Below are 16196 nucleotides of genomic sequence, written 5' to 3' on the forward strand. Positions count from 1 at the left end.
CCCGAATGTGCGAGCACTCGTGTTCGTTGGACCACGAGCTGAGAGAAAGACAGAGAGTGGGAGAGGACCAATTACACCTCAGCATGTGAGCCAGTCTCAGGTCTTTGAGTAAGACGGTCCAAGACTTGATGGAATAGAAAATGAAGAGAGGAAACTTTATTGTCTCCCAATCTAAAAGAAAAAACACGAAGATAAAAAAAAAGAAGGAGAAACCTTTGAAAATAGGCTTTGCAAAGCCAGCCAAAACTACAGAGTCAAATCATTTAGACTTTTCCGTTCCTCAAATCTGGCTACAAAAGCAAAAAGTTAATCAGGGCACAACTCAGTATGAGATTATTAAAGAATCTCCAACAGACATACAGAGGACCCAAACAACAACACTGACATCAAACAGGATTCATTATTCAACAGGCAGAACATGGCTGGATTAATGGCGAGCTCTCTTTCAGACTGTATGTATCTGATCAAAGTCAATGTGGCTTTCCAGGCTCCTCCGACTATAGTCTGAACAAAACTGGATTTTTGAGGCCAATACATATATCAATGTTTGAGAATCTAAAACAAATCTGATAACAATATTGTTATTGTTGTATTCTATATTGTAAACAGAGAAAATAAGCAAACTGTTTTTTTATATGGATGCCTTAGCTATTTAATAATTGTGGCCAAGATATGTACTAAGAGGGACATTTTACAGTTGAAAAATAAACTTTCTAAGTGACTTCAAACTGATATTTTTCAAATGCAATTTCTTGTTACCTATTGGCATACAAATAGCTCAAACTGGTTGATATTTCAGCCCAGCAGACTTACTGGTCGAGCTATACTTCCAACTCAGTGTTAATGTGACTGCATAATGTGTTTTGGAGGTATTAAGTTTGACGTGAAGTATAAACAATTTAAAACTGTGATGTTTCTGCTCAGTACTTAAACATACACACATACAGTATGTACTGTAGTATACCAATATCTTTGTACAACTCAGACCTTAACCCTCTCCGTAGCGGAGGACGCACAGAGAAATGATAAAAATAAAAAGGGAATTAAGACAAAGAAAACCGCTGTGGTCCATAGGGACACTCCAAGGCCAGTGATCCATAATGCTGCTCGCTAACTATTTATAGCCCTCCTTTACATTTTTCACTTTCAGATTTTTATAGGCTAATCATCATTTCACTGCAGAAGTAAATAGCGCAGCACAAATAGCCTGGGCTTCATGTGAGGCCTAAATTGATTTATTCCCCAACAATCCAAATAAACTAGCACAGTGCTTTGCTCCAGTGTGTGTACATTTCACCTACTGAAGCCTCCATAAAACACATCTGCACTATCACCCTGACCTTCCATGAGCCATAATCCCATTAACAACACTGGACTCTCCGCTGTCTTCATCCCTCTGCCTGCAAATGCACACCTGCACATTTGTATCCCCTCCTATGTCAGTTATCCTTTCGCATTTTCCAACCACCATGTACAGTAAAGATGTCCACAATTGAGAAAAGATCTCAAGGACATGCAGGTGCCAGCCACTCTCCTCCTCTTTCTCCTTCTCCCTCGCTCTTGTCGTCCACACCACCTCCCCATCCCGCTCCTCTACGCTCCGTTGATCATGTGTGTTGTTGACGCGAGTTGGCACGTGGCTAAAAGCCCCGGCCACCTCTCTGCTCTATTGTCCTGCCCACTCCACAGTGGCACTGACGACTCTCTTGTGGCGAGGGGCCCTTTGTTGCCAGCTTGTCACTTCAGCAGGTGCCTTACAGCAAACGGCAGTAGCCAGCCAGCCAGCCAGCACCACACCTCTTCGTTAGTGAGGCGCACCGTTTGATGTGCTCATTTCATCAGCTGGAGACGGCAGCCAAGGAGGATGCTAATAATCACTTGAAAAACAAAAACATTCCACTCAGGCTTGTAAAAGATAAACTCCAATTTCAATGATAAAAGACGAGTGACAGACAGCCATGGTACCAGGCAAAAAAAAAAAAAAAAAGCCAGCCAAACTACCCCTCTCTCTTTTTTCCTCACCACCCCCCCTTTTCCTAGGTGAAACTAATTCATACTGTCAATCACGGAGAATAAACAAGGTATATTGACAAATTGCTGACTGTGTAAGGAAAGACAAACTCGTGTGGGCAAAGTATGCAAAAACAGAGCTGCATTTAAGACAGCTGTGTGATCCCTCAGAAACCAGCTTAGTGTGCGAAGGAGCAGGCTGTGTGAAGGAGAGAACCCCCCAGGCGTTCAGGAGAGGGGACCCTGGAGGTTTGGGCTATGCTTGCACACTCTCACTACATTCACAGCCCTTCAAAATGCCATATCACCATCAGTTAAAATAGAAAGTAAATGCATAATATGTGAAAGAAAATCAAGAGCATTTCATTTAGGCTGGCTGATCTAGCTACAAGTGATGTCATAAGTTTTTAGGATGTTCGAGGGACTAATCATGGATGTAGTTCCAACTCCCGGCTGCAATGGTTTGAAAGCAGAATTACAACTTTTAGCACGGCGCATAAAGTGAAGTGCACCATTACAGAGGAAATCGTGTCTGATTTAGAGCTACAACTAATGATTGCTGTGTTTATAAAATCAAGCCAGTTATTTTCTCGATTAATCAATTGGTCTATAAACATCTAAACATGTGACAACAAATATGAACACACATGTGACACTTTAATGTGAAAACCCCTCAAGTAGTTACATCAGATCACTGTAAAGCATGGTATAGTGGTCTCCTTTATATTCAAACTCTTCTACACTGAAACACCTTTCCACTGTAAGCTAAATAAATGTGGAGCAAATGCTCATGTCTAGGATTATTTAGTTATTAAAGCAGCTATTTAAGTTGTTTTTCTATGAGTGCACCTCTCAGTTCATCTGAACATTTGAACCAAATATCCACACCCAGGTTTGCACCCTGTAGCATGACGAAGATCCCAAGGCTTTAGGTTGCATTAGTGCCCTGTGGCAACAACTCTTGGTCTTTCACAATGCAAAACAGAGCATTGCAGAGCAGAGCTTCCAGTGCTCCAGGTCTAATAAGGGCTTTGTTTGTTAGCCATGTCACTGACTGACCACCAAATTAGCTTCATCACCTCTGGCACCAGGATATCGGATGTGACATTCTGAACCAAAGGGCTGTGGCTCTGTTCGTCTGCAAAGCTAGAGGGCTTACAGTAAAAAAACAAAAACATAAGACATAAAATAAGGACAAATGAGGGAATTTCATAAAAAAATTAAAAGGGAATGCAACGCTCACTTTTCCTTTCTGTTCTGAATAAAAGGATTATTTTACACAGCATTTCCACCAAGAGTCTGGTCTTCATCAGTACAGCTGTGTTTTCTGAAGCCTAACCTCGTGATTATACTCAGGAGTGAACAGATGAGAGACTCATCATCTACGCAGTGTTCAGATTCTGAAATGACATTAGCCTTCTTTGTCCTCTATTAATATCTATAAAGGAGGAGAGTAAGATGCAAAGAAGGAGGCAGCTTGTCATGGCCCATGTGAACTAAAAATTGCATAAAAGCAAACGACTAGCAGACACAGTAGGTACACAGCTGTTACAAAAAGACTTAATGCGGCATTTGTTGTTTACACGAGAAATGAAAGTATGAAAAGTGTCTTTACAGAGATTACAACGCTACAACCCTGAACACTGTGACTGGCATCTAGGACAGCAATGATAAAGCAGCAACTGACCCATCTCTGTGTTGTTTGGAGATGATGAGGCCTGTCATTTGAGTTTCTCATCTATGAAACAACCATTTAAAAAACATCTGGTGAATATAGTCGGTTTTCCCTCCACACAAAACCAGCAGTCTCTCATGCTACCTTCGAGCAGGTTTTTCCCCCTTTCTCCCTGGATAGTTTGAAGCAGTTACCCTGTGTCAGCATCGAAGTTTGTCTAAGAAGAAATGACAAGAGCAAGATGTCCAAGTCATTAGTAATGTGAGAGGAGCAGTTCCCAGGCATGTCTCGTTACATCGTTGAGTGCTAACGTGAGGACTAAGGGCTCGTGTTGGGGCTTTTCTGGGCCTAAGCCTTCTCGTATGCTCTTTGGGGGGGACGGGAGGACCACAACCCTTCAGCATCTCCACGGTCACTAATAGAAACATTCAAGACCCTGAATCTATAAAAAACATAGCTCAACCAATGAGGAGAGAAAGATACCAAAACACAAAATGTGAGTCTACACAGTGTATACTAAACATAAACAGACACACACAGAAATTAATGTGAAGCTGGATGCGTATACTGAATACATACTAAGAGTGGGCCCATGGGAACAGTGGCTCCACAAAAATCAAGCTTGGCTCTGGTTCGGTTTCAGCCTGCTGTGGCTTCTGTGGTGGGCCCTGCTGGCTGCCACACACACACACACACACACACACACACACACACACACACACACACACACACACACACACACACACACACACACACACACACACACACACACACACACACACACACACACACACACACACACACACACACACACACACACACTCTACTAATCAGATCCAGAGCACTGCTCTCCGTCAGAGGTCAAATACAGTACTGTTGCTGCATAAGACTGTGTGCATACACCAATGTTATTGTCATACTGCCAAGGAGGATGTCTTCTTAATATGTACCAACAATAACTCAACTACTTTACTTGATTCTAGTGGCAACGTTTATCCTGGCTTAGGCTCACATCACATCACATAGAAATTAATTGGTTTACTTTGATCACATATGTAAATCTACAAAGCTACAAAGCCAATTTAACAGCTCAAGGAAGGTTTTCTTCAAGGTTCTGAATTTGGGATTTGAAAAATAGAAACTGTGTGATGATTAATAACAGGGGGTGCAAGCAGGCGTGCATTGTTCATTTCTAGACATATGGCTCCGTCTTGAAGAGGAGGTGTACCTTTGAGGAAAAACTTGGGACTGAAAATAAATCAGGAATAATGTGACTATATAAAAGCCAGTCAACATTTTTGGAATGGGTACTTGAAAAAAATCAAATCTGCTAGCTTGTATTTCTTCTCTTACCACTTCCCTATTCTGGGGAAAGAAATATATATTTTGTCTATTTTCTGTGCACAGCAATGAAGTGAGAAATTAGGCTTATTCCTGGATAGGCCAAGCATGGAAGCCACATTCAGAAATGTACAGTTTGCCCCAAATGATTATAGAAAAATAAAAACTTGCATGTGAGCACAACCCATGCATAGGCAGACACACAAATGCACAAAGTTCAAGGTTTTTTATTTTTTATTCCTCAGGCACTCATCCTTCTTTGCATGAGTGCATCACCCGGCACACCGACAGACAGTATGTGTGCGAGTGTATGTGTAAGGAGCTGACGATCGGAGAATAACGTTACCCCTAAGGGGTCGCACCTCTCTCCATTCTCGCCCTCCTCCCTTATCCCTCCTCTCTACTCTGTGCCTGCAGGGATTTCCCTTTTCAGTTCAGGAGAGATGTCAGGCCTGTTCCACCACCCCTCACACAGAGGCTGGACTCAGCCCTGCATTCATCAAACATCTGTAAAACTCCATGATTCAGCCTCATTTATAGATATCAGGGCAGAGTGGAGCTTAACGGGGCCACAGCTGGGTCAAAATGTCGCCAACTCATCTTCAAAACACAGTATTTGTTTATTTTGAACCCGAGTTAAGATCTGCTGGACAGAATATTAGTTCTGAGGCATGGAGCAAATAATAAGAATTCCTGGTTTACAACAGGGCCTCAAAAAAAATAAGCAAAGTCCCACAGCAATACACTGTATCCAAATGATTATTCACAAATATTCAGAGATGGCAACAGAGCCTCGAAGAACAGGAAATAATTAAATGGCACAACCCTGTAAACAGCCACCATCCAGCTCATAATAGCTAATATACAGTCTTAACCACTGTCATCAGATTCATCTCACTCTGCTCTCACCGTCATACAACCAATTATTTTTTTCTTTTGTACCATCCCTCCCTCTACCATTACACAACTCTGCTTAAACATCACCACTCTTGCTACATCTCCATTCTGTGACGAGCCATGAGAAGCTCTTCATAGGACACAAAATAACAATGTTTTAGAGCGATCACACAAACTGCTGCCTTTAATAATAATAATAATAATAATAATAATAATAATAATAATAATAATAATAATAATAATAATAATAATAATTCAGGGCAGCAGTTTGTATGTTACAAGCCATGAGTTTTCTTTTAAACCTTTTAGACTATAAATACTCATCCAAAACACTACAAAGGCCTTAGAGGGTTTGTTCCACTGAGGCTCTTTGTTTCATTTTTAAACCTGGACTTAATGTCCCCACACATCCAAAAGTTGAATTCAAAATCAACTCAAGCACTGCTATTGTTAAAAGGGGAATATAAATCAAGCTTCAGCTTTTTTTTAATAAGGTGTCACTCGTTGATTTCAGGAGGGCACTTGGATACTTAGCAGGTCATTCATTCAATTAATTTAGAAGCTGCTTTGTGCGATACAACTAGAACTATAAATACAGAGTTTGATGATACCTCAGACTTATTATTTACTAGATATTAACCTAAAGTATCATATATGAATTATAGTGTTAGCATATGTATATCAGAACAGAAAAACAGCAGTTGTACCGAAATTGCAGAGAAAAGACAGAAGGGAAGGAAAAGAGCAAGCGAAACAGAAAGAGAGAAAAGCTGCACAACAGGAGTTGAAAGCAGCTAAACCAGATAGGTCTTCCCTGCCTCCTTCACATATTAGAATATTAATATTAATGAAACTTCCTGTCCCCCCTTCCCCCCCTCTGTTTTCCCCCTCAGACGATTTGAACATGAAAAACTTAAAAAGCGCAAATTCCAGGAGTTGCGTATCACAGTTTGACCCGGAGCCACACAGCAGACACCAGCCATGACAGACTTGCTGTTCAAAGCAAGCGGGAGCTGCTTTCATCAAGCGATCCTGGTGTTTTTTTTACAGTGTGACACCACCAGCCCATGCCATCTGCCTTTTTCTAAAATCAGAACTTCAAGATGTGCTTCCTGCTTGTGCGTTGTTTTTAGGTGGGCTTCACAACCAAGGCCCAGCGTCACGCAGGCTTTTGCTGCTATGCTGCTTGAAGATTGCTGTTTACAGTCAAGCCCCACAGAGAGGCGCAATGTTAAATATTCACTGTTAAACTGTCAAGCCAGAACTGTTTGGTAACCCAACCAAGCAGTCACAGTACAGTAGCATTGGATCTCCCTGTCTTCAACAAAACCCAACCAAATCAATCACTTTTCCTCCAGCCAATCCCGAACAAGACCAGCCTATTTACGTCCTCCTGCCACACACCCACCTCCTGAATAACCCAGACTCCTGAGTACCACCTTATCACGTCTTTTTTAAGCCCTTTTTCCTACATTAATACTTAAAGTTAATTTTCTCTATCAAAAATTCTACACACACATAAATTAGCATGCACATCGTTTGCACTTAAAAGACACCTCTGCCCTAGGCCTGAGTAAGCCACTGCAGACTCCTGATGCCTGACTTCAGACATCTGTAAAATATTTTTATTCGGTGCCCCAATACCGCACTGGCAAAGGTCTCTCATCCTTGGCTTGGCAGGACTTCTGACAGAACCAGCCGGCAGCGCCATACAGACCTAACCCCTGCTGCTGCAGCTTCCTGCTGCTCTGAGGGAGTCAGGCTGCCTGCCTCCCATTGACTGTGGGCCAGGCTGGGCAGGGAGGAGGAGGCCGAGGGGAGGCCCCGGGTAGAGAGGACCCCCAGGAGAGGAGAGGAGAGACAAGAATGGGGGACAGATTGAGAGTCACAGAGGTTGAGGGGTGGAAAGAAGTAATAAGGAAACTAAATAGGGAAGAGGGAGGGGGGGGGTGTCTAAGACGAGAGGCAGTAATACAGGACGAGGAGAAGAGATGGGTGGCATGGAAGTGAAAAGGGAGCGAGACAAAAGGGGCTCAAGGGCAGGTTAGGCAGCAGGAGTTGAGGGGAGCTTCTCATTATGACTCCTCTTCCTTCTTCATGCCCCCAGGTCTTGACCGCAACCTCAAAGCCCCAGGCCAAACCAAGAGACCAGGGAGACCATGGTAGACAGCTGTGAGTCAGGGTACAAACACAGACAGAGGGGGAGAGAGGAGGGGGAGAAAGATGTCCCCCACACCCAAACAAGGTAGTGTGAAATAAAGAGACTAAAAAGGGATATGGATTTCACAATTAAGGGTTTTTTTCCTTGCCTGTGATCCAAATCAGTTAAGCGGTATTCATCTGAACAAAATGAACAAATGAAATATCTAGATTTTTTTGTTTTACCTAATACAGCTGCACAGAGCATTCATCGATACATCTAACAGAGTTTAGCTGTTAAACACATCATGTCTGTGTTGCAAAAAAACACAGACACACAAATAAAAAAAACCCACAAATTTCCTTTGATAGATTCCTGTGATACTTTGTATAATATCCATGGAGAGAGGAGTGTATGTTTGGCCCTGTGGAAAATATGGAGGATTTGGGCAGACAAGATTGAGATATCTCCAGCATGACCAAATATGATGTTCTAATGCAGTTTTCACTTAATAGCAGCATTTACATGCCAAACATGGCACATCTGACAAAGGTAGTTGAAACTAAATAACCTTTTTTTGAACTCCTAGTAGCTCCGCTCTCTCCTCCAGTGGATGCACAATGACAATGTGAATATCTTTATTTGAAACTGATTGTTGCCGTTTGCAGTTCAGTAGATTCAAACACTTGTGTGCAACATATATTTCCAGTGCTGTAACGAAGCACTTTCAGGAAATGTTAAAAGCTGGTATACCCAGAGTGCAATGGGTTACAATAAATAAAGGATCCGGCTTTGCAAAACGAATATCGATCAGTTAAGAAATGCCTCATTTAGCCCAAGTCCTTGATCAGCTCACATCACAAGAAAAGGGAAAAAGAAACAGAACGTGAAAGAAAATGAAAAAAGAGGGCAGAAGAGACGGTGAAATGTATCTGGCTTCTTCACGCTGAAAAGGAGGAGGGTAAAACAGACCGTCTGTCAAAACAAGATGCTCTCGTACAAATTTACTCTGTTCTGCAGCAAATCCCGTGTGAAACATTAACGCTCATTTGTGATGAGGTTGGAACAAACGCCCATAGCACAGTCAGCAAGCAACAGAAAAAAAAGAGATCTTCCTCCCTCATTCTGTTCATGAGTGCAAATTCATTCTGCTTTTGTCTCATCTCATGACAAATGCATACCGTCACTGTCACTGATGTGCTGTTTACAGTGGCATATAGCATCTTGTAATTATACTGTGAAAGTGAATTTGTATCCTGAGGGATTTGTATTTTTGTGTGCGGATAATCAAAAGAGAAAAGAGAGGGAGAGGGAACGATTGGAGAGTGATCTCCAATAAAAAGAGAGCCATATTTCCAGCACAGTTCACAATATGCCAGCATGGATTTGGTGGCAACAAACCGCAGCTTATTCCTCAACATGCAGTATAGACACAGTTCAGGTATTGGATACTTAAAGTATAATGTATGTGCAGTCAGTCCATAAATAGCTTGACTAAATTGCTCTTTATGTAGACTTCCACGGATTACAAAGGTTAGTCAAATGCAGACTCTCAAATAAAAAGGCCCACTCAATTACCAACTAAACTGTGTGAAATTAGAAAAGTCAGTGTTACAAATTAAGTAACTTTAAACAATTCAAACAGAATGCTGTTTCTGTCAATACATCAAAATGACTGAAATGTGCACGTACTTTAATTTTAGCAACATTATTTTTAAAATAGGCCTTGTTTTAACCTTTCCAGAGTGCACTTTGGAATACAGGCGAATTGAAGCTATTTATTTATTTATTCATCTTTGTTTAATCTTTCTTTTCTGTTTAGAGGGAAAAATGCATTTCATGGTAATTAATCCAATAATTTAATAGGATCATAACTCCACTATATATAAATAGAGTAGTTTCATTTAGAACAGGATTCCAGAGCCAAAGACAAGACCAAAGTTGAAAAAATAAAAATAAAAGATGAACAAAACCTTTTTCTGACGCCCTTTGTAGTGAAATAAACCACTGATATTGTGTGGTCATGGCATAAACTGAGCAAAGGGCACTGAAAGCGTTTCGTAAACTTTAAACAGGGTCCTAGGTCAGTAATTTTTGTGTTTGCATGTCTTTGAAGTCTGTTTCCCCCCAGAGCACTACAGAGCCCATTGAGAAAAGACATCAATGCCAGAGAGAAATTGCGAACTTTCACGTGACACAGGGAGCCGCGAGGCATCCTCCAAGGATATTTGAATGCTTGACACATCAGTGACCCTTCATAACATAGAAGGGAGATGGATATGAAAAATATTGACTGGCTGGCTGTTTGAGGGGAGCATAAGGAGCATCTTAGACAGCCCACTCTCATTGCCAAAGACCTTACTCTAAACTCTAACCAAACTGAGCCTGGAAAGGAAAGACTTAATTCTAAATTCTTCTGGGGAAGGCATCAAGCTTGTATTTTCTTTTTCTTGCTTTTTCTTATTTGGTAATACAACAACTAATCACAGATAAAGTACACCAAAGGAGCCTATATCCTAAGCAGGCATAATTTCAGTACAATGCTTGGCCAAGGTCTTTGACATCATGCAAAAGACAGTGTTTAATGTAGCTCAAAAATGGCCCTAGGAAGCATCTTCCTTCAAATATGCTTTGCGAATGATAAAACATAGCTAACATTTTTTGTTCTTTTATGAAACCCAAGGGCAAGATGACTGTTTAAGTGGTCAGATGACAAATGTCTCATCTGATCTTTAATCCAGCAGAGGGGCCAGCTCCAGGCTAAAACAGGAAACTCTCACAGGATAGAGCGATTTGGTAAATTCCACTGCGCTAAATCACTGCTTTGGGTGCAGCAGATTTCTCCACACCAATGAATGGCATTTTTCACTTTGAATGTCTTAATAGAAAGTCTAATAAAACTGCACTGACAAAACATATGTGTGGCCTAAGCAGCCAATCTGTATTTATATGAACCCAAGACGAATCAATCAATCTCAATCTCAATCTCAATCTCAATATATATATATATATATATATATATATATATATATATGCCAAATTCTTGCTTGTGTGATAATAGTACATTCTCAGTGCCTCTTCCAATAATCAAGTAAAATAACTTGTGATGGGGAAAAAGTCAAATATTTTTGATGACAAAGTTCCTCTTTCTATGTGCTTCTATTTTCAGATTCAAACTGGCTAAACACTACTGATCACCACAGCTATCACCACTTTCTAGTCTACCCTTATTACCCTTATTAAATCCAAACAATAGATCAAGGCAAAAATAATCAAGTTTTGCCAAAGCCTGTCAAAACTAATCCACCTCTCATCAGCTGCAATTCAAAGCAGGATATACTGGCAGAAATCCCTCAACACAGAGACTGATGCAAACATTTGGCAGATCATCCGGTTCACGACACTTTCCTTGATAGTCAACTTCACAGAGCCAGCCGGTGTTCATCTCCATCACCTGATGACGCTGGCAGACTCAAGCCTGTTGTCTTTGACGATGATCGAGTGTGGCAACAGAGAAGTGAGTAATAATTGGGTCAACAAGGTATGTCAGTTCCCACTAACTGTTGTCTGAATCATCTCTCTACAGCGTAGCCAAATGTTATAGTATGACGCCTTAAATATTTGGCTGTGATAAGCAGCAACAGCAACATGGCATGAGATTTTCGTTTTCACCCTATGCGTGACCCTCAAAATGGTTAGGCCTAGGAAAGGCCAGTTTTATTTTAATTGCTTGTTTGTTGTGTCGCTGGGTTGCATTTCCTTCTTCTTCTTATTATTATTATTATTATTATTATTATTATTATTATTATTATTATTATATATTATAATTATTATTTTATCAAATTATTATTAAATCATTTAAATCTCATTAATACATTATTATTATTATTATTATTATTATAGATGAGCCATTACAAAATGATCATCTAGGTCCGAACAGAATTGTCGATGCATTCATTCTGTAAAGGTTTTGCAATAACTATTCTTAAAAGTGAGTCACATACTTTCTTCCCAAAAAATGCTTAAATAAACCATCTCTTTGCAACTACCAGTAGTTCTCCTTGAAATAAACACCGTCTTCCAGGCTATAACTCGTATGGTGTTAAACAGTTTGAAACAGACAGCTGGAAACAGCACTTCCATACAGAGATGGGTCAAAATACAACACACACACTTTAACTGTAATTATTTAGTGAGAAACATCTGCTAGCCTCTCGTCTTCCAGCACTGTTTCCTCAACAACTAACTATCACTTGAATACCACCACCCTGCATTATTTACAAGGAGGTAAAGTCACTCTATGTGTAAGTGAAGCACATTCTTAAGAATCAAATCAGATTCACTTACTTCCCTCTCATCATCACTTAGTGCTATCATCAACAGTTTATGGCTAATAGTGGGAATCAAAACTTTAGATTAAAATAATAAACCAAAGTTCATAGATCAAGTCAAGTAGGTCAACTTTGCCTTTGATAAACCCAGAGCAGTGGATCTGCCGTTATCAAATCAAGTCTCTTTTAATCAGTTCAAAAGCCTATTTATCAACTAAATACTACTTGGCTGGACAGTTGAGTGAAAACTCAGGTGAAGTTGCCAGTTAAACTTAATCCAAGCAGACACAGTGTGGATATGTGTACATAAACTGCAACTTCTGTAGGCAATGCATAGGCACATGAAATGTGTCCATTTAATAAACTTGACTACTTTAAAACTCTCACTTTCCCTAAAAGATAAAGTAGATGAGCAGCAATCGTTATTGGCCTGTAGGTTTATGAACACACAGCACGAGGTTGTCAGTTGTACACATTTGTATGGTTGCAGATATATTACTCTCGAGTATAATTACTAGTTATCAGAAGACTTATAAACCACACATAAGGTACATACAAACATGCCTACACTGCAAAGACAAACAAACATAAACCAGCATTAACAATACACAGTAAATATAGACGCATTCTGTATTATCACATACATTAAGTCTCATCTTTAAGAATAAAAACCTACAATTGCAAGTACGGCCGTACAAGGAAGTACTTATGTACAGTATACGTGTACTGTAACATAATTGTAACACTCTAGCAAGACATCAGTAATTTGCTACTTTATTTAGCTACTGTCATGTTTCCACTAAAGGTTTAACCACATGGCTTAAAAGCTACGTTAGGAGAAAGTTGCTATTTCGTACACTGTAATCATAACGTGACAATGTCGTTGTTAACTTTAAATGACAGCTGCGACTGTAATTTCTAGGCAGTGAAAGTTAGCAATGCAGCATGCTAGTCGGCTAACAAGCTAGGCTAGCTAGCGAACTTCGTAGAAACTTTTTCAAGTGAGTTTCAAGATCAAGTTTGCACTAGAAACAGTGACATTTTGTGAGCTTTGTAACATTGTCAATTCCGAATCGAGACAAAATATAGGTGGGTAACAAATAACAAGTGGTTTGTTAGCCGTCCAATGTAGTAGATTCATAAGTTGTCTGCCAGCTAACGGTGTCTCAGCTCTTACCAGGAAGTGGGACTCTGTTGCTAAGCTATTCCTTCTTCACGCTGAAAGGTTCTCCTGATGGTTATGGCGGTTGTCTTTGTTTTGACTTTCCCTTTTCTTTCCAAGGTCGCTCCTAAAAGTGAACTTGTCGGGCCTCTCTTCTTGCGTTGCACCGTTGCCTGAGCTTTGAAAAGTTTTTTTCGAAAGAGAGAGAGAGAGAGAGAGAGAGAGAGAGAGAGAGAGAGAGAGAGAGAGAGAGAGAGAGAGAGAGAGACTGTGCTGTTCGAGCCGGTCGAGATGTGTACGTGTTTTCAGATAGTCTCTGCACTAGCTAGGCCCCTCTCATCACCACTCTGCTGACCCGTGTGCCAGTAATGTAAACAACCCAGCTTTCCCGCAGCGCAGGGGAGGGGCAAGTGTCAAAGAGTGGAGGGAAGCTGTCAAATACCGCGAGATTCAACAGAGAAACTCAACAGCCTTCTTTTTTCCCCCATTAAACGTGTATAGGATGTGATGCTGAACGAGAAAGTTCCTTCTTGATCTAATACCGTTGGCAAAAACAACTGTACTCAAAGTACTGTAGGCCTACTTATTAAGTAACATTTTTAACGTATTAGGCCCTACTTGTAATTTACTTGACTCTTTTATTTTCATGTGATTTTCAACTTCTACTTCACTACATTTCAGAAGGAAATATTGTACTTTTACGTCACTACATTTATCTGAAATATTTTGTTAATAGTTATTTTAACTACTATAAGAAAAGAGAGAGAGAGAGAGCATTTCTCACTTTTTTCAGAGTTTTTACAAACCAAACATTCGATCAGCAGATGAAACCATAATGAAAATATTTATTCATTAATAGTTAAAAATTAGCTCCACAAACTACAACAGTAAAATTATCCTTTTATATTAATGCATTTGTAACAATAATCTAATGATAATATATAATACTATAACATTGAGTACTTTTACTTTTAATATTGTAAGGACATTTTCCAGATTATACTTACATACTTTTACTTTCTTTTCCCTTTGCTTTGAACCACGTCTCACAACCTTTATGTGTGCTACGATGTCACTGAGATAGCAACTAAACAAATTCAAACTACTTTACATAATGTTAGGTATTAAAATCTATTAAACTGCATCATATTCTATAAACTGACCATATGTTTTGTGAGTAAAATCTTGATCTTCAAAGTATTTACAGCTGTCAGATAAATGTCAGATAAAAAAGTACAATATTTCCCTCTAAAATATAGTGGAGTAGAAGCGCATGTAATTGAAATAAGAACTATATCTCCAATTAATATAGGCTACTTAATCACTTTCAACCACTTAGGGTGACACGTTTTTAAGTTGCAACAAAACTCAAAGATTGCTTATTCTGACTTTGTTTAGAATACACATGTTGAGTTGTTGAGGGTGTGAAAGTATGTGTGTGAGTGTATGCAAGAGAGAGACAGAGGCAGCCAAGGCTTAATGGATTCTCCTGAATACACACAGTTATAAGCACACACTTCAACACGCAGTCTTGCTTGCTATAATTATACACATGCAGAATACCCACGCATCCCCTAACACACGGTCTGCTCTTGGGAATATCATGAGAATTTATTGACAAAAATGGTATCGCAGATTGACTCGCATGGACAGCGAGAGCATCTGGAATTGATCAGCTTACTTTGCTTTGATAAAAGTTTCATCGCTGATTTCAGACTGACAATTCAAACACTACTGATACACAGGAAACACATCTGTCTTCTTCCCTTCCCCATTGTTAATAATCAACAAGTTAGGTGGGGTTGTGTTTTTTCTGCTACACTTCAATAGCCTTTTTTGTTAACCTCACTGCAAATATGGAAAAGGGAAAGATGCCTGGAGTGTAGGATTTTCCCCCCATTTTCTTCAACAACAGTTGAAGATTAAAAGAAACGTCTCACAGAAATCTGTCAATTCTGTATGTGAATAATGCTGTGTGGAATTTAATGGCATGAGTTATATTGGGTTTCCTCTACACCCACATTTTCTTTCAATAAGATCAATGGCGCTCAGTGACAGATAGGGACGGTCTTTTGTATCTTCAAATTTCAGGTTTCTGAGGGAATAATTAGATGGATGGATGAAAAGTAATGCATCAGTCTGTGAGGGGAGCTGCACCCAGAGATCCTCTAGTTCAACACGCATGCCTCCACGTCTGTTTGGTAGAAAACTGTTTAATAATCGTGTTGAATTTCCATTGTTCTAAAAGTGGCTCTCTGCACTGATCTGGTGCTTTAAACCAATAGAAAACTTTTTGTGTTCTTTTTGCTGATATTGTTTATTTAACAGAGAGGATTTCCTTTTGATTCAGGGATTTTTTTTTAGCATGAAGAGAGTATTCTCATCTATTTCACTCTCTTCCCCTTCAAACTTTCTGGTGTCGCTTGCAGGTAACCAGAATGGAAAAGGTTCTCCCTCCAGGGGAAATGAAGAAGGTTGAATCGCTGGATTTATAGAGACATTTTACTGTAAACGTGACATTTAACTCTGTGTTAGAACAAACTCTTGCTCATATTTTAAGCCTTTTTTATGAACAAAACTGCCTACTAATGTGATCCGATGACAATTAAGTGGAATTTACGAGAATTTGGCCACTAATTT

General features: G+C 39.8%; 1 protein-coding gene across 2 annotated transcripts in view; it reads right to left on the reverse strand.

The window, feature by feature from the left end:
- Positions 1-13940, reverse strand: part of nek7 (NIMA-related kinase 7) — a 58152-nt gene extending 44212 nt beyond the window's left edge. The window contains exon 1 of one of the 2 annotated variants that reach the window (XM_029430260.1): positions 13572-13940. The gene's annotated coding sequence lies outside the window, so the exon portion shown is untranslated. The remainder of the gene's footprint in view (positions 1-13571) is intronic. The other variant, XM_029430261.1, reaches the window with a different exon arrangement.
- Positions 13941-16196: the final 2256 nt, after the last annotated feature.

The sequence above is a fragment of the Cottoperca gobio genome, chromosome 4 (genome assembly GCF_900634415.1).
Source record: "Cottoperca gobio chromosome 4, fCotGob3.1, whole genome shotgun sequence".
NCBI lineage: Eukaryota > Metazoa > Chordata > Actinopteri > Perciformes > Bovichtidae > Cottoperca > Cottoperca gobio.